At 40.6% G+C, this 21137-nt stretch overlaps 1 long non-coding RNA gene across 1 annotated transcript; it reads right to left on the bottom strand.

The window, feature by feature from the left end:
• Nucleotides 1-8889: 8889 nt before the first annotated feature.
• LOC112953918 lies at nt 8890-11519 on the bottom strand. The gene is made up of 3 exons (XR_003250640.1): nt 11371-11519; nt 10983-11058; nt 8890-9029 (listed from the first exon to the last, which is right to left on the bottom strand). It is a non-coding gene; the product is annotated as an uncharacterized LOC112953918 (long non-coding RNA).
• Nucleotides 11520-21137: the final 9618 nt, after the last annotated feature.

The raw sequence follows: 21137 nt of genomic DNA, 5'->3' as shown, positions 1-21137 counted from the left end.
TACAACTCAGATTTCAGTTCAGAGCACAATAAAATGTAAATAAAATAAAATTCTGAGCTAAGGTTCTCAGGAGTAATAAGGTTTATTTAGTTCCTAGACACCTAATCCATATTACAATCTATAGCTCATATTCATTGGAATGGCCATCAATTTGAATTTGTACATCTCCTATATATCTAGAGCATCTAGATACCACATTTAAAATAATGAGACTATCCTCATCATTTATAATAAAAAATGGCAATTTTTTTTCACTGATAAAACTGGCAGTTTCTAAATGTTTGGAAACCAGCTACCTGAATATAACCACTATGTCAGCTCCTATTATATCCCAAGATAATCTCTTAGACGAGGTGAACAGTCTGTAAAAGTTTATAAGAATGAAGCATTTCCAAGGAAAGCCTATAATGCCTATATTTATAATGATTCATGAAGGAGTATAGGACTTTCTTTGAGGATCTTACCAGGAATTAACTGGGAGAGGGAGAAAAAGCCAGTTGCCCAGCATTTGAATCAAACACATGAGAAGCACCGAAAGACCCATTTGTGGCTGTACAGGTTTTGCAGATGAATGCATCAGTTGCAATCATCAATCTCCACCGCTTGCTATAAATTAAACGGTGAGTCTTGCAGTCTCACACAGCCAGCTATTACAAAATGCTTCTGAAAGTTATGAAAACCGTAATTAGAGTGTGCGGGTGGGAGAGAAAGGCTACTGTGCCACCGCCAGGTGCAGTCACACCTTTGATGTCCCCTTGCCGTATTCCAGGTAAACCTTCATTAACAGTAAGCGTTGGCAGCCGTTTTCAGTTTGGTTTTGTAAGTAATGAGGCTTAAAGGACTGTGTTACCTCTCTCTTTCCATCTGTTCACCTCTTCTCCCTCCTTCTCTCCCTCCTCCTCACCCTTCCCGCAAGAAAACTTTCTGAGCTGTTGGCCAACCCGCGTTGCTGCTCGCTTGGAGGGACGGGGAGGCCCGAGCTCGGCTGGCCCAGCTGGCAGCAAGAACTGGGCAGCGAGCGCCGCGCACGCAGAGTGCCAGGCTACACCGAGTACATGGCGTTTTTTACATAACCATATGCAATAAAAGCAGTGGAGGGAGGTTAACGTAGCGCACCAGGAAGGAGAAGGTACAAAGGACAACAAGCCAACGGCAACCACGTTTTATTAGCTCTGCTCCTCACGGACTGCCTCCTTTCTAGCGGTGATTCGCCCCTCCACATTCTGCGTGTATTTAGTATTTAGTGCGCTGATGCCCGCTGATATCCATTGATATCATCGATAAAATTACATTTGCACAGGAGAAAGCACACAAAATAAAAAGATAGATTTAATATGCTAGTGACCTAGCAGTGACCTGGAACAATCAAAAGATGGAGATGAGATGAGATGAGAAACAGAAGGGGAAAAAAACTCCCTAATAAGGAAGTAAGTCACAGAGTAAAGCTGGCTTGCAAGACTTCTCATGTACATACTCATTTAGGATCATTTTCTACTTACTAGTGAGTTGCTTTTCAGCAAACCATTGAGTATTATCTTGAGAAAAATAGAGATGAGAATAATAATTGCCCTTAAAATTCATCAGCAAGTGTCCTGAAGAAGACAGGCATTTCCCTCCTGTCTCTTCATTGCTTTCCAAGGCTACTCTCCTCAAGTAGGTAGTCCTTTGTACTAGAATCTGCCCTGAAAAAAAAAAAAGAACAGTCACAATCTTAAGAAAATCAGATATATAAGAAAGGAATCATGCCATGAATTAATTGTTTGCTAATACTGCCTTCAGATTAACATCTCCTTTGGATTATCTGATGAATGTTTAAGTTAACTGAGTTTCTTTTGATCCTCCTACCGGGAAAAATAGAAAGGATGAGATGTTGGGGGAGGAAAGATAGTTATACTCAAGAAGATGCAAGTATCTTATCCATGCTAGGAAGGTTAACCTCAAACAGTTTCTTCCCAAGACTCCTATTACCAAGAGGGGATGCCAGTGTGAAGTTGTTTAGCCAGTTTTAATTTAATACATGTTCTCATATTCTTGCAACACCTGGCATAGGGTGAATGCATTGAGACCTGTAAAAAACAGTGATTCACTGTTAATTATCTAGAAATCTTTTAGAAAATAGTCTTGCCGGTTCAGAGATTCAGGGTAACCCTGTATTTCTGGAAAAGTACATCTACAGCCCAGTTTCTACCTGCATTATGAAACAGAAACCGCAGGTAAGGCTGAGAACAAAATTTGCATCTTGATTTGTTTCACAAAAGTTTGGAGAATGTCATTTAAATCTACATATACTCTGTGCAATATTATGTGTAGGTAACTATGGAGATTCAGTAAGTGACCCCCCATCAGGAAGATCTCACATCATGAGCTGTCTGTGCACTCTTCAATGGTGAGCACAGCTTTAAACAGGCAACTTCACCTGGAGCCTGAATTGAATTTATTCTCTTTCTAGAGGGACTAGATTTTAGACTGAATTCTAATCCTCTGCTTTAACTCAATTACTTTGCATGGAACAATCACATTTTATGTTCACCTGTTCCAGAAAACTATTGATTTCTATTTGCATAAGATTATTTTAAGTAACTTATTTATTGAAAACCTGTCACTTCCTTGTCACTTGTCTCCCAGTTGTGATTTTTTTGTCTCCCAGTGACAAGAAAACTTGTCACTTGTCTCCCAGTTGTGATTTTTCCAAGTTAAATCTTCGAGTCTAAATTTCACATTTCAGTATCTCACAAAGGCCATTCTACCATCAAAAAAATATATATATTAATCACTTATTTAAAATAATTCCAGGCTGCTCCAAACTTAGCTGGTGAAGATTCAGTGACCCCTGCTACCTTCCTTTTTCTGTCTCATCAGCTCTGCTTAGCATCGTGAATGAAGAAATCAAGAAGACAAGCCAGTCCACGTGAGGCTGACGCTGTGGGAGAAACAGTGCTCCAAAAGGGCACAGAGCGTGTGGAGGACAGGTGGACGGAGCGGGCTGAGCAGGTCTCTGATCAGTCAAGAGGAGCTGGAGGGAGTGCACAGCGAGCAGTGGGGAGAGAAGATGCAGGATGCAAGTGTACAGGGCTGTGTACCAGGAGGCTGAGGTGTACAGATGCATTGGAATGCCACTTCTTTGAGCACTGAAGTGGAGAACCTGTCCTGTGCTAACCTTGGAGCAATCTAGACAGGTTCTGCAGGCTCCTTGCTCCACCCTGTGCTGTGTGAGAGGCCAGTGTTTCCGTGCCAAGTTAGGAGTGTGTCAAGGGCTCAGAGCGGAGCGGTTGCCAGGCTGCTCTCAGGAGGGAAAGCAACAGCATCTCTCTCCTGAGAGACTCTCTCCATAAGGTCCTATCCCTGCACTGGGGAAAAACTAACTACCAAGGGACTCTGCTTCCACATACAGCACAATATGAAAAGCCCTGAATCAGTCTGGGTAAAGCCCTCATGGATTCTGGCAAACTTTGTATGTGAAATCATAATTCACTGGGATCAAGCTTAGTTCTTTTAAAAATAAGTATTGAACAAACACCACCAGAAGACAGACAAAACTGCAAATTAAGTTGCTTTGCTCCTTTCTAGTGCTGCACAAACCATGTGGCACCAAAGACTCTGGACCAAAAGAAAAAAATTCAAAATTGCATTTCTTCTAGCTCATCAATTACATTAGCGATGCCATTAATTCACCAGAAGACAAACTTTTCTCCAAGTAAATGAGATCTAAGATTGCTTTGAAAAAATTAAGAGATGCCAGATATACGAGCTGGCTTGATCAAGTCCAGAAAAACACTAGTAACCATGACTAAAGTCAGACTAAGTAAGAGCTTTGCCTGTATTTCTTCATGTGTGTGTTTTTTTTTCCAACAATACAAAATGTTGAGGTTATTGTTTAACCATGTTTTCCAAAGAGCACAGGAACAGTTGGAAAAATCAAGAGATGAATGATGTGATAGTGAAGAAGGTTACATTTGGACCTGTTATTCACACTGCACCTCCTGGGTCTCTGGAAAATGTAAGAAGCAGACAAGAAAGTTAGATGAGGCAAGACAGCAAGAAGTATATAAGGCTAGGTTTGTTCACAAGCACTTCCACAAAAGAAACAGCCATAGGACTATCCACTCCGCCCCCACATCTGCTTCCAATTTTATAGTCTTCTGTGTCTTTGATGAAAATCCAATTTTTCCCAAAAGGAATGGCAGCAAAGTTGAGTAAAGAAAGGTCTATTGATAAATCAAATGCATCTTTTACAGAGCATGATGCCTGGGAGGTGCGGAGAGGGAGAGGAGGGTTCCTCATAACGTTGTGCTGCCTCTCTAAAGCTCTCTTTACATGTCATCGCTTCCTAACCTAAGAGGCACCATTTATTTAGAGCACGACTGAACTAGCGGCTCCGAGCTATATCTTTTTTTTTTTTTTTTTTTTTGTCCCAGTCTCCCATGGCATCTCAGACACTCGCCTCCATCTAAGCAGGATGCAGTCTGGGATTTTTCTTTAGTGCAGTTTTAAACAACATGAGGCAGCAGCACGCTTTGAAATCCACTTGACACCAGCATGTCCTTTCGACACCCTCTCCAAAGAGGGCGGAATACAAAGAATAGCACTTCATCAATAAATAGTGCTTATTTCATCATGTTTCTTTCATACAGATGCCCAAGAAAATTCTTTATCGTACACGGAGCTCTCCACTCAAGACAGTCCTCACGGTCACGTCAGCCCTACCTGTGGACCAGCTCTTGTTCCACCTGCTTGCATTAAACTCTTGGCTCTTTCAAAGTTAACAGGAAAATTGCCACTGTAATTAATAGAGACAAGACACACTGGTCCTGTTTCAAAGCACTGAAAATAGTTGAAGTCTTGCCTGTCATCAACCCACTATTTTCTTCTCTTCAACCGCGCTGTCAGAAACGGTCATCAGGCCAGACAAGACAGAGCAGACAAGAGCGATGCTGCAGACACAGAGCTTTCCAGGGAGACATCCAACACAGCCAGGCCAGGAATCTGACTGGTAAAAGGACACAAAATCCCACTGAAGTCGGAGGAACTGTGCTCATTAATGTCAAGGCTTAATTTCACCCATTAAAAGGTAAACTGTCGGCTAAGCTATGGTCTGTGAACTCTTGTGGGATTTCCTGCCTTCTTAAGTTACACACTACCAGTTTACCTATGAGTTCTAAACGCATGAACTTAAAATAAAAGGCATTTACACAGCCCCAGAACAGACTATCTACATTACATATTGCCTACACAGAGTGAAAAAAAGAAAAAAAAAAGTTTTTAGTGTAAAAGTACATGCATCCTTCTAAAAAACTAGGTGAAGAAAAGGCACAGTAATCTTTGATGAGATCAGAAGACCAGGGAAACTGTAGGGCAGAGGTCTCAGTGGTGATCTGGCCTTTTTTTTGCAAAGTCAGTCTACTGAGATTGTAGAATTTAACTTGCTGTATAAAAGAGAGAAAAATACCCGAACAGCCCAATATCTTTCTTTTTTTGAAGCCAAGACAAAGCCATTAATGTTGCAATACTACTGCTGATTTACTTAGCATAATTTCTTATTTGAGCACCTGTCTGGGGGTAAGTGGAAGCCTTGGGACTGGATAATCCACTCAATGATCTTTAATCAGACAATAATACTAGGTGTTAATAGCCCCGATAAAGGGGCTGTTTAACCCAACTGTTAACACAGAGGCATGTCTGCCACAATGACTATTTCAACAATGCATTTGCCAGTGATATTAATTAAAACTAATTCCTTGCAGGCCACAGAAAGCACAGAGCAAACCCACATGGAAAAAGGAATGCCTATATTTTGTCATGACAAATCATATTAAAGAAAAAAAAATCCAAATTATCCCAAGGCAGTGAAATGTGTCTGAAAATACAGTCTATTGGAAAGTTTGGAATTGTAAGATCACAGCAAAGCTAAAAGGTCTTTAATATAATCTTTGAAATGTGTAACTTTATGTCAGTGCCTTTGGCCTGTGACTTCACATTAGTTATTAAAATCTCCCAATAAGCCATACAGACATTAAAAATTGAACCTTGTTAGAGGTTCTGATGTGCCAATTATTTACACGCCATTCAGCTTACTGCCTAAGATCAGAGTAAACTAAGCAAAGCAGCATAGTTGATAAATCTCCTACAGAGGTTAAGAAGATTTTCCCTTTTCTCTCTCTCTCTCTAAAGAATTTAAATGAATTTCACTTATATATGTTCATCAGACCATACACAGGGAAACTCTTAACCAGCTGCATATACCTTTCAGGCATGCAGTGTCTACACATTCAGCTGGAAAGTCTTAGTTAAACCCATATCACCAATAAGGGGTTATACTACAAAAGTATTTGGCTTTCAAAAGTTCATAATACACTAAAAGGGAAAAGACATTTTATATTTTACTTGAGTATACAAATGAGCACTCACATAAGTTTTGGTTAAGAAGTAACATAGATCCAAGTTAACTCTTCCCTTCACTGCCTTCTGGAGCTTGCAAGTGGAGAGAAAGTCATCATGCACCAAAATGAAATGATAAAACATGGGAAGGTAGATTCTAAAGATACACTCTGACGTGACAGCACAGACCCTTGTGCCAAGACCTGAGAAGTCAGAATCTGGAAGAGGAATACAAAAGCAAGTGCTATGAAATAAGTATGCTCCAGTAATCTGGGTAACACTCAAATACTTATTTGGTAAAATGTGAGCTTTGAATGCACTTTCAAAGGCTGATTTGTTATAGTTTTCTTGCCAGAAGGACACTTGCAATGTGTATCTATCTCCAGAATGGGGAGAAATAAAAAAAGTCATATTGTAACTATTAACACATACTCACCCACCTCATATTCTAACTATTAACACATACTCACGCATCTCACTAGGAAATCGAGATAGGAAGTAACTGAAACTTTTGGTGAGGATGATGCAGCTAGTAATGTACCTGGAGCTGCATTCACTTTGACCAAACTAAACCTGACTCCTAGTAGTTAGTTAGGAATGTGGGAAATCTTTCCTTTGAAAGATTTTTGCAGATCTTTAGCATTATCTTAATGCAGTTTTGTTAAGTGAATTATTTATTAACTTGATACTCCCATTGATCAGCACACGGAACTCCCACCAAAGTCAATTGGACTTTTGAGTGCAAATCAATAGCAGCATTTAAAGGGATATTCTCCCCCTGATGCACTCAGGAAGCTCCCATTGAAAAGTAATGGGAAGTACACAAGAAATTCTCTTGCTAAAAAAAAAAAAAAAAAAACCATACAAAATAAAGATATCATCTTAGCTTTTTTTTTTTTTTAATATATATAATATGCATTGCTGAGAGTTAACCTGACCTCCAGTTAAGCTTTATCACAGAATATAATCAGCTCTCAGATTGAGTAACTATTCTGGGACTATAGCACCTTAAAAAAAAAAAAAACAACAACAACAAACCACAAGGTGTCCATATAGAAGGTTTGAAGACCTTTTCTTGTTTTTATTTTATTTTTTTTTAATAGAACAGTTTATCTCATAATATCTATGTCAGTTAGTTGACCCATATAGATACGTCCTAAGTCTAGTTTGGCACAATTTTGAACTTTCATTATCAGAAAGGCAAGCTTCGCTGTTTTATTAAGGTTTACAAACCAATTACATCCTGCTTCTTAGTAAATTTATGGTCCGACATTCAACGGTGTGTAAATTTGTATATAGAATTATGCTATCCAGGCCCTGGATTGAGTAACTTAATTATTTTGTAGGTAAATTCATTTCATCTTCGATTTTTTTCCTCCCACAAAATTCACTGAAGGCACTGGCATTAAGCATTAACAGACTCTTGGTATTTGTCAAAAAGGTCGTCCAAGTGTTGATCCCTTCTGGAAGTAAACTTCTGTTAGCAATGCTGTCGCCATTCATTAAAAAGAAATAGCATCTCAGAAACTGTAAAAGCATCCCAATTTTCCAGAATACAAGAACAGTCAAACCATCTTGTGCTTTTATTCTTAATGCCAACACAACGCTTGTAAACCATGACTGGATCCGACTGCCACAAATTCCCTTTTTTTTTCTTTTCCTTTCTCTGTGGCACAGAGCACAGTCTGTCATTCAAGATCACCTGGAGAATTTTATTAAGCTCTGGCTACTGAAGAAATCAGTGATGCCTTAATCTCTCTTGATCTTCCATGGTTCATTATACTTAGGTTATTTACTATTGATCCTAAGCTTTCCATAACACTTGCAAACTGTCTCTCTAATCAGAGAGTAGAGATTCCTGGCTTCCTGGTATTCCTAGCTCCATTTCATCTTACCAGGTGAATAACTTGGGACTGTATTTCATTTATGAGAACCACAAGACATGGCAGGTGTAGAAATGGTTCAGTATTTACCAGATGAGATGCTAAAGAATATACCATAGATGAAGATATTCTAGCTTCAGAGGGTTTTATCCCCAGCTCAAAACAAAAAACTTCCTCAAAGTCAAGTTTCTCCTTTTTCTTACTCTATTCTAGTACATGGGATAGGCTTCTTGCCTTAACAATTGGCAACAACACAAATTACACTTTGAATTAGTCTACATAAATCCCTCTTGCTCTAAGGCTTATCATCCTTTGATGGCTATCTGATAATAGATTACTTTGGATCTCGCCAAATTCCACTGTGAGTTTCTGGACTTTCATCCTTCTGTGCTAAAGGAGTCCTGAAAGTTCAGCAGGCCACAAAGGCAAGAGGCTTATGGCCAACCACGATGACATTGTATTAACCACTTTCAGGTGACAACTTGACAAATTAATCATATTAATACCTTAAGTCACCTTTTTTTTTTTTTTTTTTTTTTTTTTTGGAGGGGGCTTTGGAGGTAGTTGGTTCCACTTCCAGGAAGCCTCAATACTTAACTTAAATCAATGTATTCCTCCTGGAATACAAAATCTAAGACAACATAAGATGTTCCTACTTTATTACTGCACTTCTGTAGAAGCTTCTGCTTTTCTAGACAAAAATCAGACTCTACTACTTTACCTGATGGAAGTGATAGATTCATGATCCATACGCAAACATGCTCCTGGGAACTGCAAGTGAAACAGGAACAGAAACCACTCAAGAACATAGAGGCAAAGAGACAGCAGTTTATACATTTTATTGTATGCTTTAGCTATAATCTTACGAATTTAAATTCTACCTGCCCCTTTGTTTGCTAAGTGTTTTTCATAACTTTGGATACTTTTGTGTGAAGATTGGAACTACAAACACACAAAAACCTTGTTGAAAGCTGCCTTTTTTTTTTTTTTTTTTTTAAGAATAAATTAGGAAATGCATTGTTTTCATTTTGCCATCCTAAACAATACATACACATACAATACATATAGTTAAATGTCTTGGAATCTTAGCACAATTCACCTCTATCACCTGCCCTCCATCATTATCTTCATTATCTCTCATTACTTATTTTGCTGAAAAATAAAAATAAAACATCTACTGATATATCTTAACAAATAAAAAATATTGAATATAAGAATTATCCCATGCACAGTAAGTCAAGTTTTTGATTTTGATTCTGTAATTTTGAATCATATGGTATCACATCAGAGGCCATTATTATTGAAGTTTTTTTTATCCTTAACTGTGGCAGTAATTCTGAAATTCTAAATAACATACTATGAAAAATCAGGTCAAAATTGCCTTCCAGATTATGATGGCAGATATATTCCCCATAATATAATGATAAAAAAATGACATCACTGATTTTATTGTAAGAAAAGTGCAAATAAGAACACATAAGATCATCCGCACATAAATGCAGTTGCCCCTGAGTTTTATTTGTCTTTTTTTTCTTTTTCGTTCTTAGATTCTTTCACAAGACCTTGCAAGAACAGTGTTTTTGTTTTGCCGCTCCCTTTGGTTTTACTTCATAACTGCCTTATACAAAGTGATATTTGTATGCCAGCAAGTTATATGTTTTTGGAATAGTCACCCAGACCTGACAAGTACTGTAGTGCATCCCTTTTGAAAATTGCCCAAGGTGGGGTTATTTTGTCTGCTTTGACAAATTGTATATGCACTATCCACATTACGCTGTCACATCTACCTTAGGTTCATCAGTATCTTATTACTGATGCTGCTGTTTTTAAGTCTAAATACAGTAAGGAGAAAGCAAACAAGCATACAAACAAACCTATCTTTAGTAATAATTTCAAAAACAAAGGTCCAGATAATGACACTGTGTAATAGCCCTGAGTGATCTTTTTTTTAAATAGTTCTCTTCTCATTCTTCTGAGAAAAGGGGAGCATTGTAGAGGTGCTAACAGATCATGATTTGGCAGAAGTGCAGTTCTCAGTTAAACATACTCCCACTACAAGCTTGGCCAGAATAAAAAGAAAAATTGAGGACACCACAGAAGTGAATTAAAAAATCATGCACGCAGTCCCACCAACAACCAGGACAGTAGCAGCTTATAAGATCAGCTCAATTTGGCAGGATGCCCATCGCAGCACGACCTAGCAGGGCCATGGTAGGAGGACTGTCTTATGACTTGCATAGAGGACGGGGGCGGGAGGGCACAAATGGTAGCAAAATAAATATCATTTAAGCCTATGTTGAATTAATTTGTTTTACAAAATGCAGAGAACAAGCTTTAAAAGGTTTATAACAAGTTTGTCCTTAATGTATCTTTGGCTGTATATGGATGTTCTCCCTGCATCGCCTGTGCTACTGGGAGAAATTTCTATGGCAGCCCCCCTTTTCTGCTGGGGGGTAATGACCCCCAAATCTTCCCGAGCTGCTCATGTGTGTTCTCCAAACGAGTCCATAGTTCCAGGACTGCCTAATCCCATCTAAGCTGGGGATGCTGCAGCCCCAGCATCCCCAGCTGCTGGCCCTTCCCGTGCCAGCCAGGAGGCTTGTCTGCTCCCATGCTGAACTGGCTCAGGAAGCGCACAACACCACAACAGCAGCAGCAACAACAACAATAACACTAATGCTTTCCTGCTCACTTGGTTGCGGTTGCCCACTCGGTGAGATGTACCTGGGTGTAGGGCGGCGCTCATCTCCTCCTCCTGTGGACGTGGCCTCATGTGATCTACGGAGCCTACAAGGAGTTCCTGTGGAAGAAAAGGAAAAAGAGTTTGCTTCTAAGAGCGAGCTTGGAGAAAGTCAAACTTCCGAGTGACCAGGACACTCTGTGAAGGTGTGACAGGCTGCCAGGATGTGACAGGTGATTTGAACATGAAGAAATGCCAAAGACAGAAGCTGGTAAAGGGCCCTGTCAAATCCTTCTAGATTGGAACTTGGAACCTTCTCCCCTTCTCCTCCTCCGTAAAAGTGGTCTAATTCAGAGCCAAATCTTGAGAAGGCAAAATTAAGGATACCCAAATAACACCCCACAAGTTACAGCTCATGTCTTTGCTCAAGACCTGGGTTTAACTGCAGCTCTTCTACAGATTTCCTTCAGGATTTTTCACAGGTATTTAGTTCTTTCAGCCTCAGATACATCTGCAAAGAGTAAAACCAGCAATGTATCATAATACAGTAAAAAAAATGGAGATGGTCAGACTGCAGAGTGATAAAATGATAAAATAATAAAATGATAAAATTAGACAAAGTGTTTGAGTCAGGGAAAAAAATGCAAAGGAATAAGAAAGACTGAATTAAGTGGGAAAAGTACTTCAGTTTAGGAAGAAACATATGTAAAACAAAACAAACCACCAAAACAGTAATGTTAGAAAAGATCCTGAATTGACTTTTTAGAAACCAAATCTGGTACTGGGAGGCAAGGGCATATGTATGGGTCCCCAAAGTGTGACATTTCATTGACAGCAGCACATGGTCTAGCTGTTAAGTGATCTGGTTTGGGAAAGGAGCGGGAGTGGCACTGCTCAGGTTTTGAACTGTGTAAGGCAGGAAAGTATTTTAATAGTCTACAATGGTTGCTGGGCAGGGGGAAAAAACAGAAAACATACTGGGAAAACAGGAAAAGGGAGCGAGAACATTGTCGTCTGGAATAAATACAGTTAAGCAGAAAGTCTAGCCTACATGAGCACAAACTCTTTACTAGAATAAAGGTCCTAGAATTATTATTATCATTATTTTTAATAAAAGTCATTTTTTATTGCCAACTATGTTACTGTCAGATGTCAGTTGATGCAGTAAATGCCTTTGGGTTAAGACCACTGCTCTGCTGAGTGGGTAAGCAATTACCCAGCACAGAAGCACCCCCTCCATGTGCTTCATTTGTAACACAATGGAGATGCATAAGCCCCATGGTAAAGGGGGTGCTCTGAGTTGTACTGACATTAAACCCAAGAAGGTTGTCCGACTGCTCAGAAAGCTTCCACCCTCCAAAAGGGTGTATCAAGCTCTGCTTTCTCGCTGATTCTCAAGAGAAACATAACCATCAAAGCCTCCTCTGCCAATGGCAAACATATTTTCATTCTTTTCCCTTACATCAGAGCTTCTGAATCACTCGTAATAATTGGCAAGGGCTATTCATACCAAACAGGGATGTTCTCACACACTATGATGATAAAGCATTTCACCCATTTAAAAGACAAAAAAAAAAAAAACCCCACTACCCACAGAACTGCACCATCACATCATCTGGGCTTTGCTGAATGTTCGCAGAACAACACTGGAAGTCATTGAAGTGTCAGATAGTGATTTCATCATGTGTCAGGCCTCCCACTAATAAATGATTCATCTCCCTCAGTACTGAGACCTCAAAGAATTAAGGAGAAGAAAGAAATTCATAAACTTTAAAGTGAAAAGTACTCTGCTGATACTTCCCAAGCAAACAGAAGCTTATGGACACACTACAAATGTGCTCAGAATTTAACCTTTCATTTATGCGAAATGTACTTTCAACTTTAAAAAGCAAATCTATTGAGAGGAGGAAAAAAAAGTGGTGTGGAATGGAATTCCATAATACATGGAATTCCTCAGGTATTATGTCACCATAATTTTCAGAAGTTTTTTGCTCAATTTGTATATTTGTAATATACAAATATGAGATTTACCTCTGTATCCAGTTTTGTGAACTGAAACTGAATTTGGGAAATCTTTTCTAGTACTAAAAATTGTACTAAAAATTACCAGTATGTTGGTCCCAACTTTGAGTACTGATAGCAGTTGTAAAAGCAAATCCAGGTCCTGTTGAAGATGAGAGATCTACAATGGACTTTAACATAAATGGGACAGGAGGAAATCTGCAGTGGTAATAAACATAACCATTCTTTGCTGCTTCAAAAAGCCAGAACATCTTCCATTCATAAGAGCAGCTCTACAGAAGGAACAGGAGTGGCCAGAAATCCAAACTTACATCTCTCAGGAGGCATGAACTTAACTACAGATCAAAACTAGAAGAAGAACTTAGTAAGACACTAACATTTTTTTTCCCCTTAGTTTCCTAAGACAACAAAGTTTTTGTGCTCAAATACTATGTTTCCCTTAGTTCTTTCTTTTTCATTTTCAACCAAATCTAATAGACATACAGCGATCTTGGAATTCTCACATTCTTTGTACGTGTAAATAGCTAGGAGAAAACGAGATTGCAAAAGTTGCCCTAAGTGAAGAAAAATAAAGGCTAACTTGAATGAACTTCATAAAGCATTGAAGAAGCCACATGGGAGCGAGATTTTACAAATGACCCCACTGTAGGAAAACAGACAGTTGGAATTCGCTGCCAAAGCTGGAGACACCAACCTATGGAAAACTGGGCACTGTTGGTCCTGTCACTAGTGGAGTTCCCTCTGATACATACATACATATGTGTGTTTTTCTCATAAAAACAGCAACTATTGTAAACACAAAAGTGTAACCATTGGGCTCAAAGCAGGAAGGTCTATAAGGATACAGGATTGATCCCACTTGATTCTCCTACTTGAAGGAGAAAAGAATTAGAAGATGGATGACTTTGGACTTCACTTCCCACTCTTGGTGGAAATAATTAGGCTGGTCTGTTGACAGAAAAAAAGTCATAAGTCCCTGAGGTCTCACATCTTAAGCAAGTGCTTGTTTCTCTGGCTTATTCTGAACATGAATAGCATAGCTAACAATGTGATAAATGGAGCAGTTCAACCCAGCAATGTACAAAACAAATTATCTTTTGCTGGTCGCCTACGTTTGTTTCACTAGAATTAATTTGGGCATCCTGGGTAAAGATGATGTCCACTTTCTCCATCAGTTTGATTTAGCATGACCTCTTCACTGTCAGCAGGGGAATGTAATAGGCAGCAATGAACATTTGTATGTAGGAACATTTGCATGGCTGTGGGGCAGGATGACTGGATGATCAAAAAGAAAAGAAAATATGAAATACTTAAAACACTTTACCATGAAATCGCCTTCTCTACCTTTGCCCAGCACCCCCCTCCATGTTAAATCAGGTAGAAAAGTGTGATAATATTAAGGCTTAATCCAATTTAAATAAATTATTTTCTTGTAAATGTTAAAACAATCATTACATGCATCATTTACCCCCTCCTCTGCTCATAGTCTTAAATTATGTTCCATTATGTTGAGATGGAAAAAATATGCAGATATGTTTCTTAAACATCAGAAATTTTGCTGCTGATTATACTCTGAGGTAAAAGTCATTTAGAGGTCCTAGCAAAATAAATAAATAAATAAATAAATAAATAAATAAATAAATAGCATTATCGGTGTCTGTGTAGCAAACTGAATTAACAAATTTTTTTGCTAGGCTACCAACAATATTTCAACATTTTACTACAGACTTCAGGTGCAAGATTGTTATAACTCTCTGTTGTGCTTGGCAGCAAACAAAAAAAGCACACGAGCAATCTTGTTGTTACGATTCATTACAAACCTACAAATGAGTGATATATCAGCCCCTGTCCAAATCGCACAGCCATGCACTTGTAACCATTTCAGCATCCACAGTTGTTAAAAAGCGTGATTTGTGTCTACGGTAGCCTGCTCCCACCTCCCAGTCAAGGGTGGTTATGTTTATTCATAAATAGCTACCTCAAGCCAGAACTGTATGTATGTGTCAGTGTATTTTAGCAAAATCTGCCTCGTGTAACCAAAAATGCACATCTCTCCAGCTAGGTTTTTTTTTTTTTTTTTTTGAGGAAACAGAGCAGAAATGGGAAATGGTCTGGTTATTGATGGTCAGTGAATATTGTGATAATCACTCCACACAAGGGAGCAAGGCAACAATTCCTGCTCATCTCCCACATCCTCACTGCCCGTAACACATCCGCCACAGGGACGGGAGAGGAATCCCCTCCCCGTAGGCACCGTATATGGCCAGGGTGGTGACACTCGAGCCCTGGGCACTGCCACGTCCCTGGTTGCCAATGGGCCACGCAGTTGTCCTCTGCAGGGGCCCACACACATGGTCTATGGGCTAAGAGTTGTGCATTTTGTACCACAACTATGTGACACAGCAAGCTGCAGCGCATAGGAGGACGAGCGACGGGACATTGAGAGCTTACCTAAACTCTCCTAGATAGAGAGGTCTATCCCAAATTCTTCTGGCAGAAACCTCCATTCATCTAACAGGGTTAGTGGATCACAGCAGGGTGCCAAGTCTGGGCCTCCACCAAAGGTGAAACGCACACAGTGGCAGAAGAAAGAAAAAGCTCAGTGTATCCCCTTCAAGACTCAGACATGACACTAACCAGTAATTTCTGCTACAGCTATGCAGGACACACATCTGTAGACACCTATGTAGGCACCCATGCACATATTTCTTACATTTTTCTTTAAAGACAGATCCCAATTCTCCAGGCTTCTCACAGATCTCACACACAGGGTTTAAAAAAAAATAATCACGCTGTTCCTCTTTGCCCAGGACAGCGAAAGGCAGCTTGTTTTAACCTCACGGCTGCAGTTCATGCTTCTCCCTCAGAACATCTGCTTTCTCAGTTGCCCCAAGTCAGTGCTGTGAGTAAGTCTGAGTAACATCTGTCTCCCTGAGACAAATCAACCCACTGCAGCGCTGAGTGTGGAACTTGCCAGACAGCGTTACTGGTCACAGAGGGTATTCCAAACTTTGACTCACGGCTAAGTGTGTTCCCACGCTATTTCTTCATCCACACAATTCCCTAGACCTGAAATGTTTGCTAAGAAAGCTTGAGATTATTTGTGTTATGCTCCACACAGAGACTTCAACATACAAACATATAATTACACAATGACGAGATGATTCCAGTTCCAAAAGCCTTAAATTCTAAGCAAGATTATCTTGGTTTTAAAGTGAATCTGGAGTCATTTATGAGATGAGCCATCTCACGGCCCAGATAGGTAAAATGACATATTATGATATATTTTATGATTAGACAAACTACCAGACATGTTCTTACTGGAAAGGGATACCAGGGCTGTTGCCCACAACTTCCAATAGCTGCAGGCACACAGGTTACCCTGTCAACTGATGGGAGAAAGGCATAAGAACATCTGATGAGCAAGAATACTTCTAATATACAGGTAACACCAGCAGTTCAAAGACTTTTAATTTAATAAAGACAACTAACTGGGTACCTGTGCACTGTAGAGCTAGCTGAACTGCCCTGGGTAGGAGAGGCAGAGTTGGTTTCCTTTACCAATTTACTATCTCAAGAGGCAATCTAACTGCGAACAACCCTACCATGCAGCAGGACAGAGGAGCCCATCTAGACTGCTCTACTTCACGAGCTAGATGAGCAGTGGCAGCCAAGTCAGTCTGCTTCACGCCAGCTCTGCTGGCTCTGTATCACACAGCAATCTGCAGGATAGATGCAGCCTTGGCTTCTTAGAAATGGCACTGGTAGGCAGAGCAAGTCCTGCCTTCCCACCCTGCCCGCACGGCTGCAGCGGGTGGTGGTTACAGCAGAGGCAGCCCAGTGCAATCAGAAAGCGGGGAGACGCCCTTGGAAAAGAGGGAACGTCCAGTCCCTGCCCACGGGGCTGACACTTGGTTAGGCCATCCGTCCTCTGTTGTTGCTTGATATTTTCAACTTAATTCAGCTTTCGTCATGACTCACCGATGCTCCTTATTTTTAATATACAAGCACTTGAGAACAATAATTCAGTTTTATTACCCAGATTCCCTGAGCTTGCATTTCGTAAAGTATAAGCACGCTCAAGAAAGTACAATTCCTAAAATAAGAAGGCATGAACATTCCCACCCTCTCTTCAGGAAAGCAGCTCAAAACACAGGGCCTACAAATCTTTGCACCACTACAAATTGCTAGCCTGAGCTTCTTGATAGCAGCAGGATGCCTTCACAAGCAGCTGGTATTTTATCTTGGCCTTTCGTATCAAGCTACTACATCAGCATCAACGGTGTTCACAGATGCACTGCAATGACAGGACACATAGCATAAACAAAACAAAAATTAGAACACAAATTCCAGCAAACCCATGTGAGTTCATGTCAGAAAATAAATATATATATATGTATATAAATAAAATAAAGCTCTGAAACCATAAAAAGGATAAAGGTCACCACTGGCATTGGTAGAACTAGCACAACCAAGAGATAAACATATCCAGGTTGGTTTCTGGGCAACACAAGCTATTATCAAGACAAGTAAATTTATTTTCTCTAGCCTGCTCTGATTTCAGGGTCTCAGCTCTGTAGATAAAAGGTCAAAAACAAAAAGGAGCTGAGAGGATTCAGCACCCTAGAAGAGCAGCCCTCACATATGCTGTTGTTACACAGCGAATTGTTCGACAAGCTTCCATATGACTACGACAGTCACCTGCTGTTCCTCCCTTTCCAGTAGGAGCCCGCCCATGGGTGGGAAATGATTATTTATGAAGATGACCTTTTATTAAAAACTTTACACAACCTCCGCTGTGCTCAGTCTTAATTTTATCTGGCTGCAAGGCAAATGATCTTTCGTAAGCCTGAATGTTTTGCTCATGTACAAGACAAAATAATGGCTAATCTTTGGCTGCAAATTGGACAGCGGCAGTGTCTGCACTGCCAGCCTTGGAGCTGAGCTCGAGGCCTGATTCACCGCTTTTCACACTAGTCATCAGCTGGACACAGCTCGGGGCAACTGAAGCTCTTTTTTTCTTCCTTTTTTTTTCCTTCCTTTTCTTTCCTTCTCTCTAGCAGGAGTATGCCTTACGCTCCAGAGGGCCATCATTAATGCCTGTAAGGATGCACTCCATCATGCTGCACCTCATCTCATGGCCATATGTGCTCTCTATCTCTGCAAAACAAGCCACCTCAAACAAGGCAGCCTTGTTTCCTTCCCAGAAAGGCCCTGATGTTGCCTGCAACTAAAGCAAAGGGCCTTGGAAGAGAGGCTGTGCTCAGACGGAGCAGAGTTATAGTGAAGGCAGACACGCCAATGACAGGTTTGTGGAGTGGCCTTGGCATAACTGAGAACTATGGCCTGAAGTCTTACTGCCTATACTGCCCAGCCTCGACCCTCTCCCCGAATCAGGAGACTTTGCTGCAGCAGAACCAGCCCTTGCCTTTCCAACCTTCCTCCTCCCTGCCTTCTTTTGGCCCTTTTTTTTTGGCATCCGCCCTGAGCCCCACACTCCACCTTTGCCTCTCCTTGCTCCCCGTGTCTCTTGCCAAGACAGAAACACGACAGATGAACCTCATTCCCACCCTGCTCCAGCATTGCCCCAAGTTGCTACTGCTGGTCTGGGCTTCTCCGAAGAAAAGCAGCACTGTCTGGCTCTTATTTCAGAATAAAAGCAGCTTGCTTCAATTTAATGAAACGGTCAGAATAACTAGCGACTGCCTCAGCTAACGTAGTTTGCCCCGACACAAAACAATGAGTTTGTGTGGCAGCTTGCACTGAAATGAGGACTGTGGATTCGTATCGTTTTGATCATCCTCTTTCAGGCTTGGGAGCCCTCACGCACTTCCAGGTTTACTGTCCCATAATCCCGTTTCTCAACTTTTGCAGGGCAGCAGAACAAACGGCAGTAAGCGCTAAGCAACAGGGTGAGCGCAAACACCCTTACACAGCCAGCTACAAAAAGCAGTGAAATAAAATGAAGAAAAAAAAAAGAGAGAAACCAACATAGTTCTAAATTAGACAAAATGCAGACCAAAAGCCAAATCAAGAGAGACTCTTTTTTTCCCTCCCTGGAGGGCTCACACCAGGAACATCACGATCTCCCACAAGGACTATTTCTTCATCAGTCCTGTGAGACGAAGAACTATCAGCCCATTTTACAGCCTGTATTCAGAAATTAAGGGCCACAGGGTCTCTAAGTAGCTACAATCTGGTTCTTCCTGGTCCTACCCCTTACACACATCCTCTAAGTGTTCAAAGGATACCGCTAGCGGCAATCTCTGGTGCAGATGCACATGCATAGTCCAAGCAGAACTCATAAACTAAGGAGCACAAAGCAAGATCTACAATGGGAAGCCTTTAGCAACCACAGATAAATTTATTTCCCCTTCTCTTTTTCAACATTCTGAAGTGGACGGGGGGGGAAAAAAAAAAAAAAAAAAGTATTCTGCACATTGGGTGATTTCGATCAAAGAGCAATGATGATCACAAGTCACAACTCATCACCCACCTGACAACTGTAGCTATTTCTGTACAAATTAGTAGCGCTGGCCTGGCCACTATTAGAAGATTGATGTAAATGACTTAGCCAGCATCACACTCCTTGGCAGCGAATCAACTTCTCCAAGCAACATTCAGCTGCCTTAACAATAAGATTATGTCTTTTTTTCATGCAGTCATAGGAACATATGAGGGTAAAGAGTTCAACAGAAAACGCTCTCCTGCACCACACACTCTAACTCACCCCCGGAGCAGATTTGTTCAATACACTGAATAAAAAGCAATCATCCCATGGAGGGGGAAGGTATGCAATCTATTTTAAGATTGTTATAAAGCAATATATATGTATGGATAAAATTAAGATTGCATATGCGCTTCCTAATTCTGGCATTTTGTAACTTTTGAGTGCTTAACTTAGCCACTTTAATATCCTTCCACTCCAAGCATCTGTGCAGTGTCTGCGTGCACATGCACACACAGCTGCTGCAAGGGGCCAGGAGACTCTTAAGCATCATCTCTCCGTTGCCCAGCAGACTTAAAATCACATGCATAAACCTATAGGGTATGAAGCCAGGCTCAGTAAGCACGTGGCACACAACCTGCCATGCACCTAAAGATTAACTGCATGGTGGCAACCCGCAGGCCCAAATGCAGAGGTTAACACCTTGCATAGAGTGACTTACTACACTGCACGGTCATTATGGTTGAGTACGTATGCATACAAAAAACAAAATATACAAGAAAAAAAAAAAAAAGTGGGGTGAATGCAGCCAAATTGACTGCCAACAAATGGTTACTGGTATATCCAAGAGAACTAACATACAGGAGTTCTGCTTCTCTCTCTGTAAGGGATTTCTTCACAGCCGCTGAGCAGTAGCTGCTTTGCTCTTAACTAGGTATCATGAATCTCGTCTTGAATGTTCTCCCCCAATAGTGCACAGATATCCCAGGGACTCTTCAGCCCAAAACAAAACAGTGAGGCAGAAACGGCATTCAGGAAACTTGGGAAGTTTAAATTATGACAGAAAAGGAGAAGGGGACTCAAACTCAGAAACGTGGAAGCCAAAATGCTGGGTCTAGACATCAACTCAAGTCAGCGTCAAGAACTACTTTGGAAAAATCAACAGTATGAGAGTCTGTTGGCAGAGATCATGCTCTCTGAGGGACTTTCACGTCCCTCCTGCTTGCCAGGATGCAGGGTCGGCTGCCTATGGTAAAGTTCTGCCTTCTTAAACACAAAAGAAAAGAAAATGCACTATACAGAGGTGACGCTGTCATTTATATCAGGGGAAAAAAATAGCTACCGAACAGGAATGTGCTTGACTTTTACCAACCTGGGAGTTCATTTTTATAATCTCTTTACCTATTTTGAGCACTTAGTGTGAACTGAACTATATCAAACCTCTAAGCAGCTATTCAGCCCATTAAAAATGGTAAATCCCTGTGCATTACAGTAACTCCACAGTTTTTCAGTCTCATTCTAGGGCTAGAAGCAAGTTCTGCATCCCACAATGCAAAAATGCCAACCTGTTCCCACTCTTATCCTTCTTAATATACAAAAGATTTTGCTTTTATCCACATGGGGAACTAGATATTGGAATTTGAAGCTGCATCCTTTTTTGGTAAGGAAAATCTGTTCAATTCTAGAGAACTCAATCTTGTCCTTTCTCAGGAAGGCATAATTCATGTAA

The sequence above is a fragment of the Nothoprocta perdicaria genome, unplaced genomic scaffold, assembly GCF_003342845.1.
Source record: "Nothoprocta perdicaria isolate Ctin4 unplaced genomic scaffold, notPer1 scaffold_47, whole genome shotgun sequence".
Taxonomy (NCBI): domain Eukaryota; kingdom Metazoa; phylum Chordata; class Aves; order Tinamiformes; family Tinamidae; genus Nothoprocta; species Nothoprocta perdicaria.
This window is presented reverse-complemented; position numbering and strand designations above follow the sequence as displayed.